General features: G+C 39.6%; 1 protein-coding gene across 1 annotated transcript in view; it reads left to right on the top strand.

Annotated features, from left to right (window-relative positions):
* Positions 1-18,404, top strand: part of LOC124861969 (receptor tyrosine-protein kinase erbB-4-like) — a 393,671-nt gene that overhangs the window by 112,352 nt on the left and 262,915 nt on the right. The window lies entirely within an intron of this gene.

Raw genomic sequence — 18,404 nt, 5'->3', positions numbered from 1 at the left:
TCATTGTGGTCCAGCACATTGATGTTACAGATATAAATCCCTATCCAGCAGCAATCCGCCTGATCTCTTGTTTGATACATCACAACCATGGACTCTCTCTTTTCTCGTTCCAGCAGCAATAAAACATGATATTCCCTTTAACATGCCCACAGATACTGCACTTTTTCTGCCCTTCATATGATATTAGGCAGATAAAACCAATCTTTATTCCCATAAAGTGCAAACTCCCTAGTTGTTCCTTTTATATTGCCTGCAGAATAAACAGTCATCCAATAAGACCTGGATGTTTCCTCAAATGAATGTTTCAGACCTGACCTTAGACTAGCGACCATGACTTACCTGGAGCTTGAGTCTTAGTGGGCAATGAAAGTTATCATCCGACCAATTTTTTTCAACTTTTGATAGGCAAGATTTGGTAAATGTCCTACCCATTCTGCCTGTTGGGGATCTCATAAGCTTTAGATGTAGGACACATTCCCAAAATCCTTAGCTCCATTGGGTTGAGGGTCTTTCTGGTCTTAAGTTTGCAGAAAGAACAAAAAGGGGTCTATAGAGGAGCTCCCATGACCAAATGAAGGATCTCATAATCTCCGATGCAAGGAAACTGGAAACTCCCCCTCTGGCAAATGAGAACCAAAGTACCTGTCATGGCTTTGTTAGCCGCCTTTCTCTGACCCTGGCTGATGAAATTTAGGTTTGAATTTACTAATGAGAAATCAATGGGAGCATGGCAGGAACCCCGAGGCTCCCTCGTCTTGTTCCTCCATTTATCCAATTATAACTTCTTTCACAGAGACCCAACTTTTTCAAGACTTTTTCTGACATGATAAACATCTTCCATCTTTGAAATAAACTTATTTTTGCTGAAGATGCCACAGACCTTTAAGGGACTATTTGTGTGTTTATGTCTGGGTGTTGGAAGGCTGTGTTTACTATATGTCTCAGCATAGCTGTGATGATGATCCGTTTATCTGAACCCTGCTCTGTGATGTATCCCTGGACTAAAAGTTCTTTGAGAGAAAACTGCTTTCCCTGAAACAAATCACCAGGCTAGAGGAGAGAACTGTCAACAAATACGCATTGCGTTCCCTGCTGTATCACAACCTATCGTTAGCTTCAGATTGTGGTTCCTCTTTAGTAAAACATGCAAAAGACGTAAACGTTTGCATTTGATTAATCTGAGTTGCCCAAAGTTGACAAATTTAATATCTACCCTGTATTTACACCTCATGCTGCAATGCCGTGTGAAGGATTCACCCTTGAGGGGTATTAATTATAGATTCTACAACCCTGACACTATGATCATTCTCTTCTTTCTTTTCTTCTCTCCTCTAGGTAAGCCAAGATTCCCTCTTTTCCTTCTAACAATTGTGGTTGCAGAAGGACCCCTGCAGCAGTCATGAGTAATGTATGGCTTATTTATCATGATTGAAGCTAATTATGTATGAACATTGTGTGCTAAATCTGCTTTGTGCCATTATTCAGCAAACACTGCTGGTTCGTGATTGTGTTTATGGTTGATTGGAATCAAATTAAAATTCATGTTTACTGTCTGTTAGATTAAGAAAGTGGAAGAAAAACAGGAAGAGGAATGGTGATTAGTGAAAGGCCCACTGTCTTCTTGCATGCCAAGTTGCATATTTGTTATTTTGCCTTTTTCATGAGAATTATGAGCTTTTTATATCTTTTAATGAGCTGTGCATTTGGCAGCATAAAAGTTGGGATTGATTTAATGTTGCTTAAAATGATCTCAGTATCATGAAGGTTAGATTCACTGACATTTGCTTTAAAAAAACTAAGTTCATATATAGATCGTGGTCCATGATATTAATCAAAGATGGATCAAATGAAGAGAATTTGCTAAGATTGAAACTCAGTGCTGAAGAGTGGTTATATATATATATATATATATATATCCTATTTTATATATTTTATATATATTGATATTATCTAAACTTTCCACAAGGTAACTCTTAGAACTAATTGTAGGTATACAGGTCCTTCTCAAAATATTAGCATATTGTGATAAAGTTCATTATTTTCCATAATGTAATGATGAAAATTTAACATTCATATATTTTAGATTCATTGCACACTAACTGAAATATTTCAGGTCTTTTATTGTCTTAATACGGATGATTTTGGCATACAGCTCATGAAAACCCAAAATTCCTATCTCACAAAATTAGCATATCATTAAAAGGGTCTCTAAACGAGCTATGAACCTAATCATCTGAATCAACGAGTTAACTCTAAACACCTGCAAAAGATTCCTGAGGCCTTTAAAACTCCCAGCCTGGTTCATCACTCAAAACCCCAATCATGGGTAAGACTGCCGACCTGACTGCTGTCCAGAAGGCCACTATTGACACCCTCAAGCAAGAAGGTAAGACACAGAAAGACATTTCTGTACGAATAGGCTGTTCCCAGAGTGCTGTATCAAGGCACCTCAGTGGGAAGTCTGTGGGAAGGAAAAAGTGTGGCAGAAAACGCTGCACATCGAGAAGAGGTGACCGGACCCTGAGGAAGATTGTGGAGAAGGGCCGATTCCAGACCTTGGAGGACCTGCGGAAGCAGTGGACTGAGTCTGGAGTAGAAACATCCAGAGCCACCGTGCACAGGCGTGTGCAGGAAATGAGCTACAGGTGCCGCATTCCCCAGACCTGGGCTACAGAGAAGCAGCACTGGACTGTTGCTCAGTGGTCCAAAGTACTTTTTTCGGATGAAAGCAAATTCTGCATGTCATTCGGAAATCAAGGTGCCAGAGTCTGGAGGAAGACTGGGGAGAAGGAAATGCCAAAATGCCAGAAGTCCAGTGTCAAGTACCCACAGTCAGTGATGGTTTGGGGTGCCGTGTCAGCTGCTGGTGTTGGTCCACTGTGTTTTATCAAGGGCAGGGTCAATGCAGCTAGCTATCAGGAGATTTTGGAGCACTTCATGCTTCCATCTGCTGAAAAGCTTTATGGAGATGAAGATTTCCTTTTTCAGCACGACCTGGCACCTGCTCACAGTGCCAAAACCAATGGTAAATGGTTTACTGACCATGGTATCACTGTGCTCAATTGGCCTGCCAACTCTCCTGACCTGAACCCCATAGAGAATCTGTGGGATATTGTGAAGAGAACGTTGAGAGACTCAAGACCCAACACTCTGGATGAGCTAAAGGCCGCTATCGAAGCATCCTGGGCCTCCATAAGACCTCAGCAGTGCCACAGGCTGATTGCCTCCATGCCACGCCGCATTGAAGCAGTCATTTCTGCCAAAGGATTCCCGACCAAGTATTGAGTGCATAACTGTACATGATTATTTGAAGGTTGACGTTTTTTGTATTAAAAACACTTTTCTTTTATTGGTCGGATGAAATATGCTAATTTTGTGAGATAGGAATTTTGGGTTTTTATGAGCTGTATGCCAAAATCATCCGTATTAAGACAATAAAAGACCTGAAATATTTCAGTTAGTGTGCAATGAATCTAAAATATATGAATGTTAAATTTTCATCATGACATTATGGAAAATAATGAACTTTATCACAATATGCTAATATTTTGAGAAGGACCTGTATTTAATTTTACCATGAATTGGGCAACATGATTTAATGATTGTAACTTATTGGAAATACTACTTAAATTACTATTAGACATTGGAAACCCAATTACTTTATGAAAATTTTTATTTTATCATTAGACTCAGTTATTCTCTTAACTTATTTCTCTTAATTTATTACTGTTTATTTTACCAGCATTTTACCGCATTACATAATGAGAAACAATGTTTGTTTTCACCACTAGACACGGTAAGTCTGGCTTTAAGAAATAATTTTACTGTTATAAACCGTAAGTGTCACAAAATATTATAAATGCACTTCTGCTGCGGAAAAGCATCTTGCTGAGCTGATTACAGATGTAGAGAAAAAATACATGGACTCTTTCATCATAATACTGGGAGATTTTAACAGCGCTAACCTCTCTAATGAGCTCCCCAAATACAGACAGCATATTAAGTGTCCCACCAGAGACAAAAACACACTGGACCATTGTTACACAACTATAAAGGTCTCATATCAAGCTGTTACCAGGGCTGCTCTGGGTTTTTCGGATCATTGTCTAATCCACCTCATCCCAACCTACAGACAGAGACTAAGAGCTTCCAAACCCAAGGTTCACACTGTTAAGAAGTGGACTGAGGAATCAAAGCAGATGCTACAGGCCTGCTTTGAATGCACAGACTGGATTGTTTTTGAAACTTCAGCCACTGACCTAAACCAACTAACTGATGTGGTGACATCATACATCAGTTTCTGTGAGGACATGTGTGTGCAGACCAAGACCTTCTGCACCTTTGGGAACAACAAGCCATGGTTTACTCCACATCTCAGGAATCTGCACAGGGAAAAGGAAGAAGCTCACAGCAGTGGAGATTGGGCACGGTACAGGCAGGCCAGGAACAAACTAACAACCATCTCTGAGGACCTGAGATGGTCTTCACACATAGACAGTGTTTGGAAAAAGTCCCAGCAGAGACTGTACTTCCTGAAGCAACTCAAGAAGTTCAACTTTCCACAGGAGCTGCTGGTCATCTTCTACACTGCCATCATTCAATCTGTCCTGTCTTCATCCATCTCATTGTGGTTTGGCTCATCCACAAAACAGGACAGGGGCAGACTGCAACGAATAATCAGGAATGCAGAGAGAATAATCAGGGCTGACCTTCCCTCCATCCAGGACTTATACAGGTCTAGGGTCAAGAAAAGAGCTGCTAAAATCTCTGCGGACCCCACACACCCTGCACATAAACTGTTTAGAGTTTTACCTTCAGGCCGCCGCTACAGAGCACTGTTCACTAAAACCAGCCGCCAGAGAGACAGTTTCTTCCCACAGGCTGTTTCTCTGTTGAACATTCAATAGAGTACAAAACAACAGCATACAGATGTTGCAAATTCACTTTTTTATTTATATATGTGTATATTGTACATTGTAAATATGTATATTCTGTAATTCAAAAACAAAACCAAAGAGCAAAGTGAACTGGAGTCAAATTCCTTGTTTGTATGTATGAACTTGGCAATAAAGCTGATTCTGATTCTGAAATATTGTTCATTTTAACACTTGACACTTCCTCACCGTTAGATAGGGTTAACCCTAACCTGTGTATTTTACTGTTAAACATTGTAACTGCTGTATGTTGTTTAAAACACTGTTTCTTTTAGTGTTAGACATGGTAAAATAAATAACCCATTATTAGAAATATTGTTTACCATTTGATAATGATAATGATAACTACTAAACATTACTGCAAAGATTGTTTGTTTTACTGCTAAACACTGTAAGGCTTCGCTTGTACAGAATATGGGGGTATAATAAAAATTTCACATAGGATAAAACATTTGAAAACTATTTTGTCATTTTGTTTTTTTTACATTGACAGAGTAAACATTTATTTTACTGCAGCATCTCGTAAAAACAAAAAGAGAACACCACCCGTCAGATTCCTGTCAGATCAGTGACAGTCCTAACAATCGTCTCAAACAAACGTTTTTTCTTCTTTTTCCCAAAATAGCAATCATGCTGATAGCATGCCCATCAAAACATGCACTTTATATAACAACCACATGGAGCTTTCTGCGTTGCACTGATTACAGTCCATGTTTCCATCTGCAATTAATTAATACCTGACAAACATTTGAACCTTGCTGCTGCCTCTAATTTTTGCCTAATTGTGGTGCCATTTGACTTGATAGATGCGTGCACACCAAAGCAGTTTTACCATAATTTTACAGACAGCTGCTATGTGGTTTAGAGGTGATCCACTTCTTAAAATTAAGCAGCATAAAAGTCGGTTTATTGAGATCTGAGTTGCACTGAGGCCATCAGCCATGCACTATTCAGCTCTGAGTTGATTTGAGTAAATATCAGACTTTTGAGCAGCTGGTCCTCAGAGATGATGGTCGTTTAAATAGTTCTTCTTGAAAGTTGATGTTCACTGCGCCATTTCTGGATTTAATGAGGCTTCCAGCTGCAGTCAAGGCCAAATTCATATCTGAATAAATTGTCTCAGCCTGTGCTTTTGAATGTTTTGGAACCTATAAAAATACCACCGCCTTCCTTTCATTTTAACCAAGCCAAAATCGTACCTACTTCCTTTTACCTGATCTGTACAGGTTATCATTTAAAATTACAAGACAGGAGTTCAAAGTAAGCCAAGCTTTCATGTGTACTTAAAAAAGTATGTGTAAACACATCGCCTGCCGTGCAGCTAAAACTGAGAGAATTACTAAGCAGAATATTTAATTCATATGCTGACTTTTCCACCAGTCTTTGAACATCACTTTGTAGCTCTGGATGGAATTGCACCAACCCTGAGCTTGTGGCAGACAAGTGCTCCTCAATGCCTGAGTGACTTCTCCAGTTTGGATTTCTGAATTGACTGTAAGTGCACACTGTATTTTCTTTTTGCCTGCAGGCTATTTTGGGGCTCTAAAGACTGCAGTCCCTCACACACAGCTGACAGCAAAAAGTGTTCAGATTACAACATTTTTATATTTGCTTTTTATCTTAAGATATGCTCTTTACAGAGGTTTGCTGCATGCCTACAAGGGATGCAGTTAAGCTCAATCAGTTGAGGTTACAGGTCTGGGCCAGGATTGAGTATCCAAACAAGTTTCAAAGTGAATCCCATTGGTTGTTTAATGGTTGAACGTTATAGCAGCATTTGTGCTTCTTTTATGCTGGATTTTCTGGTTCCATAAGTTTAAAGTTGGCGCCTACTTGAGGTCAGAGCATTGTTAAAGGTAACTTTACCAATGTGGTAACTTTTGGTCCATCCAAAGCTTTGTTCATTACTTTTGGATAACTCACTGGTGAGGACATTAACAATTAGTGCAACATGTATCCCTTGACTGGAACCCTATTTATGTATTGGATTTTGCTTCCAGGCCTGGTAGCTGAAGTCCCATGTTGATGAAAACATTTGAAAATATTTCTTCTATGAAAAGAAAATTTTCATATTTCAGTTTTGATTATTGTTGTTGGCCAGTGGAAGCAGAAGAACGTCAGTAGACTAAACCATTTCAATTAAATTTTTCCTGTATGTGAAAATAAATATAAAGGAAGTAATGGCTATAGGGAACAGTTTAGGCTGGCAAGAGAAAACAATGGTATGGTTAGTTCACCTGGATCTACATAGGCTTAGCCCTCCTGAAAGCAGCTTCTCACCTGGTTGCCCCAACCTTGTGTAGCTGAAAGTGGTGGCATTCTTCCAAAACCTAAAAACTGTTTCCTCTTCATTGTCCCCTCCAGTCTCTGTCCATTTTCGCAAGACATAACCACAGGTAAAGCTCATCAGCCAAGGTGGACCATTTGCTGCTTCAGGACATTTAAGCACCGGATAAAGGACATTGACACCGCACTTTGTTTCTTAGCCAAAACTAGTCCAAAATGTGGGGAAGTATTCCATTACTCTAATAATTATTCAGCACCACTTCTCAGTAAACAATGTACACTGCTCAAAAAAATAAAGGGAACACTCAAATAACATATCCTAGATCTGAATGAATGAAATATTCTCATTGAATACTTTGTTCTGTACAAAGTTGAATGTGCTGACAACAAAATCAAACAAAAATCATCAATAGAAATCCAATTTATTAACCAATGGAGGCCTAGATTTGGAGTCACGCACAAAATTAAAGTGGAAAAACACACTACAGGCTGATCCAACTTTGATGTCATGTCCTTAAAACAAGTCAAAATGAGGCTCAGTATTGTGTGTGTGAGGCCTCCACGGGCCTGTATGACCTCCCTACAACGCCTGGGCATGCTCCTAATGAGACGGCGGATGGTCTCCTGAGGGAACTCTTCTCAGACCTGGACTAAAGCATCCGCCCACTCCTGGACAGTCTGTGGTGCAACGTGACGTTGGTGGATGGAGCAACGGTGGTGCATTGTCGTGCATTAGGAGGAACCCAGGGCCAACCGCACCAGCATATGGTCCCACAAGGGGTCTGAGGGTCTCATCTCGGTACCTAATGGTAGTCAGGCTACCTCTGGTGAGCATATGGCCGTTTCGGCCCTCCAAAAAATGCCACCCCACACCATTACTGACCCACTGCCAAACCAGTCATGCTGAAGGATGTTGCACGCAGCAGATCACTCTCCACGCACTGTCACGTCTGTCACATATGCTCAGTGTGAACCTGCTTTCATCTGTGAAGAGCACAGGGCCCCAGTGGCGAATTTGCTAATCCTGGTGTTCTCTGGCAAATGCCAAGCGTCCTGCACGGTGTTGGGCTGTGAGTACAACCCCCATTTGTGGACGTCGGGCCCTCATACCATCCTCATGGAGTCGGTTTCTAACCATTTGCTGGAGGTCATTTTGCAGGCTCTGGCAGTGCTCCTCCTGTTCCTCCTTGCACAAAGGCGGAGGTAGCGGTCCTGCTGCTGGGTTGTCGCCCTCCTACGGCCTCCTCCACGTCTCCTGGTGTACTGGCCTGTCTCCTGGTAGCACTTCCAGGCTCTGGACACTACGCTGACGGACACAGCAAACCTTTTTGCCACAGCTCGCATTGATGTGCCATCCTGGATAAGCTGCACTACCTGAGACACTTGTGTGGGTTGTCGAGTCCGTCTCATGCTACCACAAGTGTGAAAGCACCACCAACATTCAAAAGTGACCAAAACATCAGCCAGAAAGCATAGGTACTGAGAAGTGGTCTGTGGTCCCCACCTGCAGAACCACTCCTTTATTGAGTGTGTCTTGCTAATCGCCAAAGATTTCCCCCTGTCGTCTATTCCATTTGAACAACAGCATGTGAAATTGATTGTCAATCAGTGGACAGTTTGATTTCACAGACGTTTGATTTACTTGGAGTTATATTGTGTTGTTTGAGTGTTCCCTTTATTTTTTTGAGCAGTGTATATTCAATTCAGATCGCTTCTTTCAGTTGCGGACCCAGTCCCTGGTTGGCTTTTATATTAAAAAATACAGGGAACAACACTTCGCTTTGTCTTTGGTGATCAGCTCCAAGTCTTATAGGTTGGAAGGCCTTCTTGTCATCACCCCAATCTTTAACTCCCTCCACAGATCGTTTATCCAGGACTATGACCAGGCCACTCCAAAATGTTAATTTTGCAACACAACGAAAAAGGCAAAGCACAAAAAGCTAAAGCCAAGTCTTAGAAATATAAACATCTACAAGACAAAGGAGCAGGTAACACATTCCAGGGCATTCCTCCTTTGACAGAGAAAGCTGTTGAGCATAAAATGTTTTTACAGACAGTTGAAGCAGCTCTGATGGATCTGTTGGATTTCTGTAACTTCTGATCATAATCACACAGAGGTGGTGGCGAAGTCCATTCAAAAGCTTGAATATAAAGTTTTAGTCATAAAAACCAATAAAGTTTGCAAAGTTCAAGGAATTTCTGTAGAATGTGGCGATGATGCTATAATTTTTGTTTTGTAAAGAAATCTTTTGCCTTAATAAAGAGACACATTTGGTTGTTGACTGGTTGGTTTGAGATCAGACTGTCAGACCATAAGACAAATGTGAGTTAAAAAATAACAGTGTACATTCAATCTTAAAACAGTTGAAAAGATTTTAAGTATTTTAGATATAATTATTCTTCTGAATTTTAAAATTCAACCTAGAATCTACTATCACCACGTTTTTCTTGTCTGGAACCTGTTCAATGATATCACCCTTTAATTATGACCCGAAGTGATTTTTAACTCAAAAATAAATACAGTAAACTTTGGTTTCTTAGTATTTACAGTAAAGCACAAGATCTACAGCCACACTGACACTTTCTATAAACTGGAAATGGGTTTTTCTGCAAGAAACGTACAAGTTTTTCTTAACATTTGCAGCTTAGTCATCAGCCAACATCTGAATTCTAATATTACAACACATATCTGGAAGACCTTAGACTAAGAAGGATGGGGCCTAAAATAGTTCCATGTGGAATTCCTGTATTCTTCTTTAGATGTAGAGTCCAAATTAATTATTAATTACAACACACTGTTCACTGCACTTAACATATCATTCAAACCATTCTTGCAGCAAGAAGGTCCTGGGTTCGATTCCCGCCCAGGGGTCTTTCTGCATGGAGTTTGCATGTTCTCCCTTTGCATGCGTGGGTTCTCACCGGGTACTCCAGCTTCCTCCCACAGTCCAAAGACATGCCTGTTAGGTTAATTGGTCAATCTAAATTGCCCTTAGGTGTGTGCATGGTTGTTTGTGTGTTGCCCTGCGATGGATTGGCGACCTGTCCAGGGTGTGCCCCGCCTCTTGCCCATAGACTGCTGGAGATAGGCACCAGCTTCCCTGCGACCCAATATGGAATAAGCGGTAGAAAATGATTTACTTAATAATATACGGAGTGTTGGCAGTGATGTACTGCCAAAACTGTTCAGTCAACATATATTATTTTCTTATGTAATGTCAGAAAACATGAACCCACCTATAACAACAGGGCCACAACAGTCACCATGAGAACACAGATATGATGATGTTCTGTTAATGTTTTACCAATGAGCAATTATCTTAATCTTCACCGTAATATATTGTATTTGGGCCTAATTCCATTTCAACCCTTGTTCTGAGCCCTGACCTTACATTTTCCATATTCATAGTGGAATGAAGGGCGTTTTAATTGTTTCTGTGGTCTACAGGCAATGTGAAGGGGCTTTTCTAGTGCATTATGATTGTGTCATCAGACAGATTTCTTTAATAGCCATGAACAGTGGCACAATTAGTTTAGTATTTGTTGACTTCAATTTTTTATCCGTTCAAGAACCATTAACATGTTTGGATATGAAGTGATCTATTTTGTTGGGTTTTATTGTAAAATATTTTCAAAGGAAAGTGAAAATAGGGAAAAAAGCTTTGAGTATCTCTATCAAAATGTTTTACTGTCACTGCAACCAAATTTGAAAACTATTTAAACACCTAGTTTGATGTTTGTTAAAACAAAAATTGCACTTGGTATTACTTTCACTGTTCTTTAGCAACCATACAAAAATTACAATGTATGCTGACTTCTAGGTAACTATTCACAAGACATATATAGGAATGATATGGCCAACTTGTACTCCTATCTTGAGTAGGATAGGAGTACAACCTTGGTTGTTGGAGTCACATAAGTTGGACATGATCACCACTGAAAAAATACAAAATAGCGACAGAACTAAATGACCAGCCCCCAAATGATATCATATATTTCACCTTTTGCCATTTTTTAAAGTGACAATCTTTGAGGCTGGTAATTGAATACCAGTGAATGGAGGTAACCACTGAGTTAGGTTTAGTGGTAAAGCTAGATCCGCACTGTTTTCTATCTTTCCATGTATGCTAACGTATTAAAAAATATACTGCGCAAGTCCAAATGTGAGCAAATTAAGAGGATTTTGTGAAACCTCCAGTTCTGTCATGTATTTGAAATTCAATTGCTCTTTTGATCCCTTCCTGTTATGAATAGTGCACATGTATTGGCATCAAGTGTGTGGAATTCAGAGTTTTAATGTGCCAGGATGGCATATGTTACCTTTGCTCTAATGTCAAGTCTCTTTTTTTGTCTTAAGAATCTACTGACCATTGAGCGATAACATGTTAATGCCCTGAGTGCACCTCCTAGTGGTCAGATAATTATTAGCTGAATTAATCATCAAAAAGGCCAAGCCTGAGTTTCACTTTAAGTATGAATTATCCTGTAAACTGATGTAATTGAATTAAATTGACAAATCAAAGATTACCACAGATTTATAGTATTGTTAGAGAATAGGTAAAGTTATAATTGGGTCATTACTGGAAAATGAGTAGCAGTTGTGGAAATGCTGGAGGAGTGTCACACATGTGCAGTAACATCATGTGTGAGAACTGCACTGGTTAAGCTGCAGAATGTTCAAAAAGTAGTAGCCTGGCTTAGCTGGAGATCTACTTATGTATGCTCCATTATTAAATGAGTGTGAAGGTCTTACTGCTATACGATAGTACAGCAGGTATTTAGAAATGGGATTCAGTTTTGATTTCAGCCTGTTTCGGTTCTTTGGTACAAATTCAGATATTGTCCTGGAATACAAACTAAAGTTTTACTTTTTTGTTCAAACAAAAAATCCAAGTGCAAATCTGTTAAAAATCATTTCCAGAAATAAAGCAGAAAGAGATTATCTGATCTTCAAAAATCCCAAGGTGGACTTTAGTGGTTCTCATGCAGTTCACAGATGCAGACAGGCGAAATGGTATGAAATAAAAGACAGCATCAAGCAAGAGAAAAACAATTATGGCGGAGGACTCTGAGGAAGCATTTTATATGCTGTCTGAGGGATGGGCTTGCTTGGAAATGTTTTACTGCAAGGTAACGGTGCCTTTTTCTCCTTATGTGTCCATAAGATCCCTGTTTTCACAACACTATCATCTGAAAACCTAGAACAAATGCTTTCTTTGATTAAACTACCTTAAATGTAGCAGATGAATGTAGCTGTTCAATCTATATTTTCGTTTCTTCTTCTTCTTGACATTTTCAGTCAGTTCCAGAAGGAGGCAATCAAAATTTGCCCCGAATTACAAACATTTTCATATTTTAAAACTGTGCTGGAATTTCAGATTTCAGCTCATTTATGATGTTAATTACAACTCTTCCTAATAAATACCAAAACTAAATTAAATGAAAATCCTGCCATAGGGTAGGCTTACTTTTGTTTAAAATATTTGCCACAAATAACATCTTCTTTGAGAGCCTTACCCACAGTCATGAATATTTAATGATGGTGATTCATGCTGCATATATGATGTTTGCAAGCCTTCAGCATCAAACGCAGGCTCTCCTACATGAATCTCTGGATTTCCAGATATTTTTTTCCCTCGTCTTCTGAACAAAGTCCACAAAGATTAAGATGTAGAAATTCTGCAGACAGCAGAACTAATGTACATGTTTCTTTTCTAAGAGGCCTTACAACGTAACGGCTAAGATGCAAGGATTTTTAACGGTTTATGGTGAGCACTGAGGACTAAATCTGTGCAGAGGTGCTGCGGTTTTATTGCAAAATCTGCAAGATCAATTTGAGAGAGATGTCTCAGACCAACACATTGCTCTTTTGTACTCAAAGGCTAAATGTTTAAGAGCCACAGACTCTTTTTAGTCAAATGTATGGATCTATATGTTAATCAGCTGAAAGAGGTTTTCTGGTCAGATGAGACCAAAATTTCACTTTTTGGCCCACATGCAGAATACTGTGGCAGAACACATAATTCTATGGTAAAACAAGGTGGTGGCAGCATCATGCTGTTTAGAACCATTCAAAGGCAGCTCTGCCGAGATTGACTCAGTAGGGCTGATTGTAAATGCATCTCCTCCCACTTAATTATTAATTAAGCACTACTTAATTACACACTACTTTGTGTTTGTCTATCATATAAAACCCCAGTAAAATAACTGCACTTCATAACATGAGAAAATGAGAACATTTCTGCAAGACACTGTAAATATGACACAACACAGTGCCTCATTTCTTTTAGCCACTCTTCAAAATGGGTAAGACAGGAGAGCATGTGTTTCAAGCAAGGAAATTATCAGTTCACCTTAATCGATAAGGAATTTGCTACAAGAAAATAGCTCCTTCCCCAAACTTGTCCATATCTACAGACAGAGTAACTAATAAAAAGTTAAAAACAACGGGAACTGTGATCAACAAAGCTGGATGGAAATCCTAGTTTATGTTGCCAAAATGAACAGGAAAATGGAGATTAAAACAAATCTTCAAAACTGAGACTCAAAGAACTAAAGGGAGGAGTGGCATTTTGAGTTTGCCAAGTCTTTTAAAAGCACCATTACAACCAGTTGTCAGTTCTACCATCACAAACATAATTGCCTCCAATTGCCAAATACCTTTGGTAATTTCACTTGAGCCATGTGGTTTGGTCAGATGAAACTAACATCGAACTTTTGGCAACAGTAGCTCCAGGTGATGTGGCGCCAAACAAAGGATGAATATGTGGAAAAGCACCTCATACCAACTAGTAAGCATGGTAGAGTAGGTGTAATGCTTTGTGTCTGTTCCTTTTTCAATGGCTTGTGTACACATCTTTACCAGGGGTGTGAATAGTTGTGGAACATGTTGAACATTTTCATGAAAACATATGAAAATAGATTTTAAGAATGTTGTTTGCTTTGTTGAAAATACATTCGTCTAAACATGTCAAGCATGTCGGTGTTCTCAATGAACTGTTTACCAATTCTTTTTGAGCCTCCAATGACCCCTCATAAAGCCTCAAAACTAGACACATAAATGATGTTTTCGCAGTTTGTTACCCCAAAGCTTCCATATAAAATATAAAAGATGTCCCTCGTGACGCTGCAACTTCATGCCATGTCTAGAAATCAAACATCAAGAAGCAAAGTCTCATGTTACCACCGCTTGGCAGTTTCACAAAAATCAAGAGGCGCGCGCTTCAGAAAAAAAAAGGAGGAAATATATTTCCCGTCTTCGACAGTTGCGGCGTGGTTTACATTAATTCAAAGCCAAGGAGAGGAAGAGCAGGATTTAAGGCTTCAGCCCCAGCATAATAAAAGATTGAAATATGGGGAGTAAAGATGCTGGAAAGAGAAAAATCAAGATGGAGTAAAAAAGAGAGAGAAATAGTACTGAGACAGAATTTTTTTACTGTGCTCATTCTCCCCTAATGTAAGGCTCCCATGGCAGAGAAGAACACACAGCGTGTGCGGAATGGCTAAGCCCTCAATCACGGTTGCACAGGCAGATTCCTCGATTCAACCCTGGAATGTTGGGAAAACTATCAGTTTGAGGTTGACAGTGGTGAACTTTTGACCCTGCTTCCAGCAATTGGTTCTTTGCAGAGAGATTAGATAGAGACTTAAATCTGCTTCCCAATGGGTAACATAATGTAGGGAGTGTTGTTTCCAGTGTCACTGTAGTCGATACTTTTTTAAATTGTTATATATTTACTCAAAAATTATGATTAAATAATATTTTGCGTAGAAAATAAAATGTTTTTCATTCTAAGTTTCCCAAAAGAATGTTTTTTTATTTTTATTTAAATAGGCCTACATGACACTTTTGCGTGTTGGACCAATCCATGGATGGGGAAAAACCACTGGACTACACAAACAAACGAGACTGGTAAAAACTCTGAATCCCAGAATACACAGCATTAACCTATTTTCAAGAAAAGCTCCTATGAAGGACATTATGTCAGATATCCCAGCAGCATTGCTGGGATATCTGACATGTGAAACCGAGACAACACGTAAAAGTAATATCACTGGTCATGAAACAGCAGAGCACTGGGAAGTTCAGCCCATTTTTCCCAGTCTCTTTTTTTATTGTTGAACATAAAAACTCACTCATCAACTGAGGCAAGTTAGGCCTGCAGTGGTTTTGATGTAGTTCAAAGTGCTTTTGTGACCAACTGATCGAGTTGTTGATAGGCTCTAAAATGTTATTTTAGGTAGGACAGCAATATCTAGGAAGGTTCACCACTGTTCCATGTTTTCTGTATTTATGGATGAGTACTGTGGTTCACTGTAGTCCCAAAGACTTTGCAATGGCTTCGTAACCCTTTCCAGAGTGATAGATGTCCACAACTTTGTTTTTCTTCTGTTGTTGAATTTCTTCAGAACAGGGCATATGCATAGGGATGTGCTGCTCTGTGAGATCATATAATCACATATATTGCATTTAAGTGATTTCTTGTGTGGTTAGACACAAGTAAGTTCCATGATTTACTGGGGGGCTGCACACAGCAATGTATAACCTGTACTCTCTCACAGAACCACAAACAAATAAAAGCTTTGTATTATTTTGTGATGTTTCAAAAGCTCAGTTTCATTTTTATCTGCCTGTTTGAATAAGATAAACACAAATCTTATCCTGGTAAGGTTTTGGCATTTAAGGTTCCCCATTCCTTTCTTGTCCGCTCCCTCTCTTCCTTGCCTTGGGTGCATTTTCCCAGTGGACATCCGCTACATCCGCTCATAAAAGAACAAGTGCACTTGTCTGTATCTTTGACAGCCCGGATGGAGACTCACAGACAGCATTACACTTGTCATGTCCGTCTCACTTGATGCAGTCCCTTGATGCAGATAGCTAGAAAAATGTTTTCCCCCAAACCTCTTCAAACACACAAGACGGTTGACTTACTTCCCTGCAGTAAAACCAAACATATTACTTAAACCCGCATGAAGAAACTACCAAATATATGAGTGTGGGTAAAAATAATAGGTAAAACTTTCAGCAGTAAACTAGCAGGGACAGGTGAGTGTGAAGCAGTTTTCAGTGTCCATGCTGTAACTTCACATCTCTTGTCCTGGGAGACTGAGGAAGAGGTGTTATTTGCCAGCCATGCCTGTCTTGTCTTTTTCCATCTTTTTCTTCCCACTTCTTCACAGCCTAACTGCAGAGTGATGAACACCCCCCACCCCCCTTTCTAATGTCTCTCTGTCTTAGCCTTCACTGCTCCTCAGCACCATAATAATCTCCGCCTTCTCTCTCAGCTCCTTCTCCTTTGCAAGGTCACTCCTCTCCCTTTGTGTTACCTCCCGAGTCACACTCAAAAGCCTCATTCAGATCAGTTATGGGGCTTTTGTAAATATTTAGTGCAGGCATTTGCAGCACATCTCATCATTTCCACTCACTATATAATTCAATGGAGGATTAACGTGCTGTTGGATCATTTCCTTGATGCAGAGATACAGCATGGCTGTGAATTTTTTAACACTTCAATCACAATAAATACACCAGACGTCCTACTCTGTGCTGGGTATACAGCCATTTTTAATTGGCAGAAATACAGACTTCTCTATCACTGAATACAGCTCTGTTCATTGAAGTTGAGATAAGAGCTTGAGCAGTGTGCCTTTCTGTGGTTTTTCTTTTTTCTGGGAAAATTATCTCATCCACTCTTATTTTAGTTTTTTGAAAAAAAAACAAAAAAAAATAAGAACATAAGTGTGAGTTTGGCACAATATTGGATCTGTGTCAGTCAGAAGTTTACATTAATCTCATTAATTTTGGGGCAAAGTTATACGTAAAAGTCCAAATACACCATATTGCGAAAGGTTTTGGCTCACCTCTCCAGATCATTATATTTTTGTGTCCCAATCCCATTTATGGCCAAAGGTGTAAAAAGTCCAGCACATACGCATGCAGAGTGCTTTTACAAACATGTGGTAGAAAAGGGCGTGCTCACAGGAGCTCACTAAAATTAAAATTGAAGCGACTGGGTATGACACCACCTCAGCCATAGTGTTAGTCCACATACAATCAGAGGTAATCAACTTTCTGCAGATTCAATAGCTACAGGCCTACAAACTTCCTGCGACATTCAGTTTAGCTCAAGGATTGTGCTTAGAAAGCTTCATGAAATAGGTTTCCATGAACAAGCAGCTGTATCCCAGTATTACATCAGCAAGTGCAATATAACACTTTAGATACAGTGGCGTAAAGCATGCTGCCACTTGACTCTAAAGCACTGGAGATATGTTCTATAAAGTGACTCATCAGACCTCTCTGTCTGACAATCCACTGGAGGAGCCTTGTTATAGTAGTTGAACAGTACTTGACTGACTGTTTTGTGTCAAGTGTACATTTTGGTGGACTGTGATGTGGTGCCGATTTTCTGGACCTTTACATAGCTTTGTGGGGACAGTTAGGCCCTTTTCAGTGCTTAAAGCAAGGCCCATAAGGACATTGATGGGCAAGTTTGGGGTTGAATAACTTAACTTGCTTCTACAGAGTCCTGACCCCAACTCAACAGAACATCTTTGGGAGAAATTATAGACCCTACTGCAGGCTAGATCTTTTAGTCCAACATCAGTGTCTGACCTCACAAAAATCCTTCTGGAAGAACAGTCAAAAAATCCCAGCTACTAAACCTTGTGGGAAGCATTTCCTGGAAGAGTTGGAGCTGTTATAGCAACAAAGGGTGGGTCAACCTCATTTTAAAGCAACACTATGGATTAAGAATAGGATGTCACTCATATGTGTCTGACAGCAATTATCACTTCACTGTGATCATATTTGAATTCTAGAGTCTTACAGTTCATGGTATGATCGAGCTTGGATGATTCCTGTGTTGTTCCTGCACATCCTAAAATATTTTCTTTCATCTGAGGAAAGACATTTTGGGTCAGATGATTGTGTAATGAGTAATACAGATGAAGATTATGTCATACATGCTTGTGTTTTGAGTCCTTGAGTTTGTGTTTTGTTATTTTACCTGGTCTTGTCCTTTGTTTTCTATCTCCCTGCACCCCAATCCCACACCTGTTCTGTGTTTCCCCCTGATTGTCTGGTCATGTGTGTCATTGGTTTCCCCTGCTTTCCAGTTTTGTATTTAAGTCCATTTGTTTCCTTTGTTCCCGGCTGGTTCCTTATGTGTCGTTTGTGTTTGT

The sequence above is a fragment of the Girardinichthys multiradiatus genome, chromosome 24 (genome assembly GCF_021462225.1).
Source record: "Girardinichthys multiradiatus isolate DD_20200921_A chromosome 24, DD_fGirMul_XY1, whole genome shotgun sequence".
NCBI classification, from domain to species: domain Eukaryota; kingdom Metazoa; phylum Chordata; class Actinopteri; order Cyprinodontiformes; family Goodeidae; genus Girardinichthys; species Girardinichthys multiradiatus.
The sequence above is the reverse complement of the archived record's forward strand: the minus strand, read 5'-3'. Positions and strand labels throughout refer to the sequence as shown.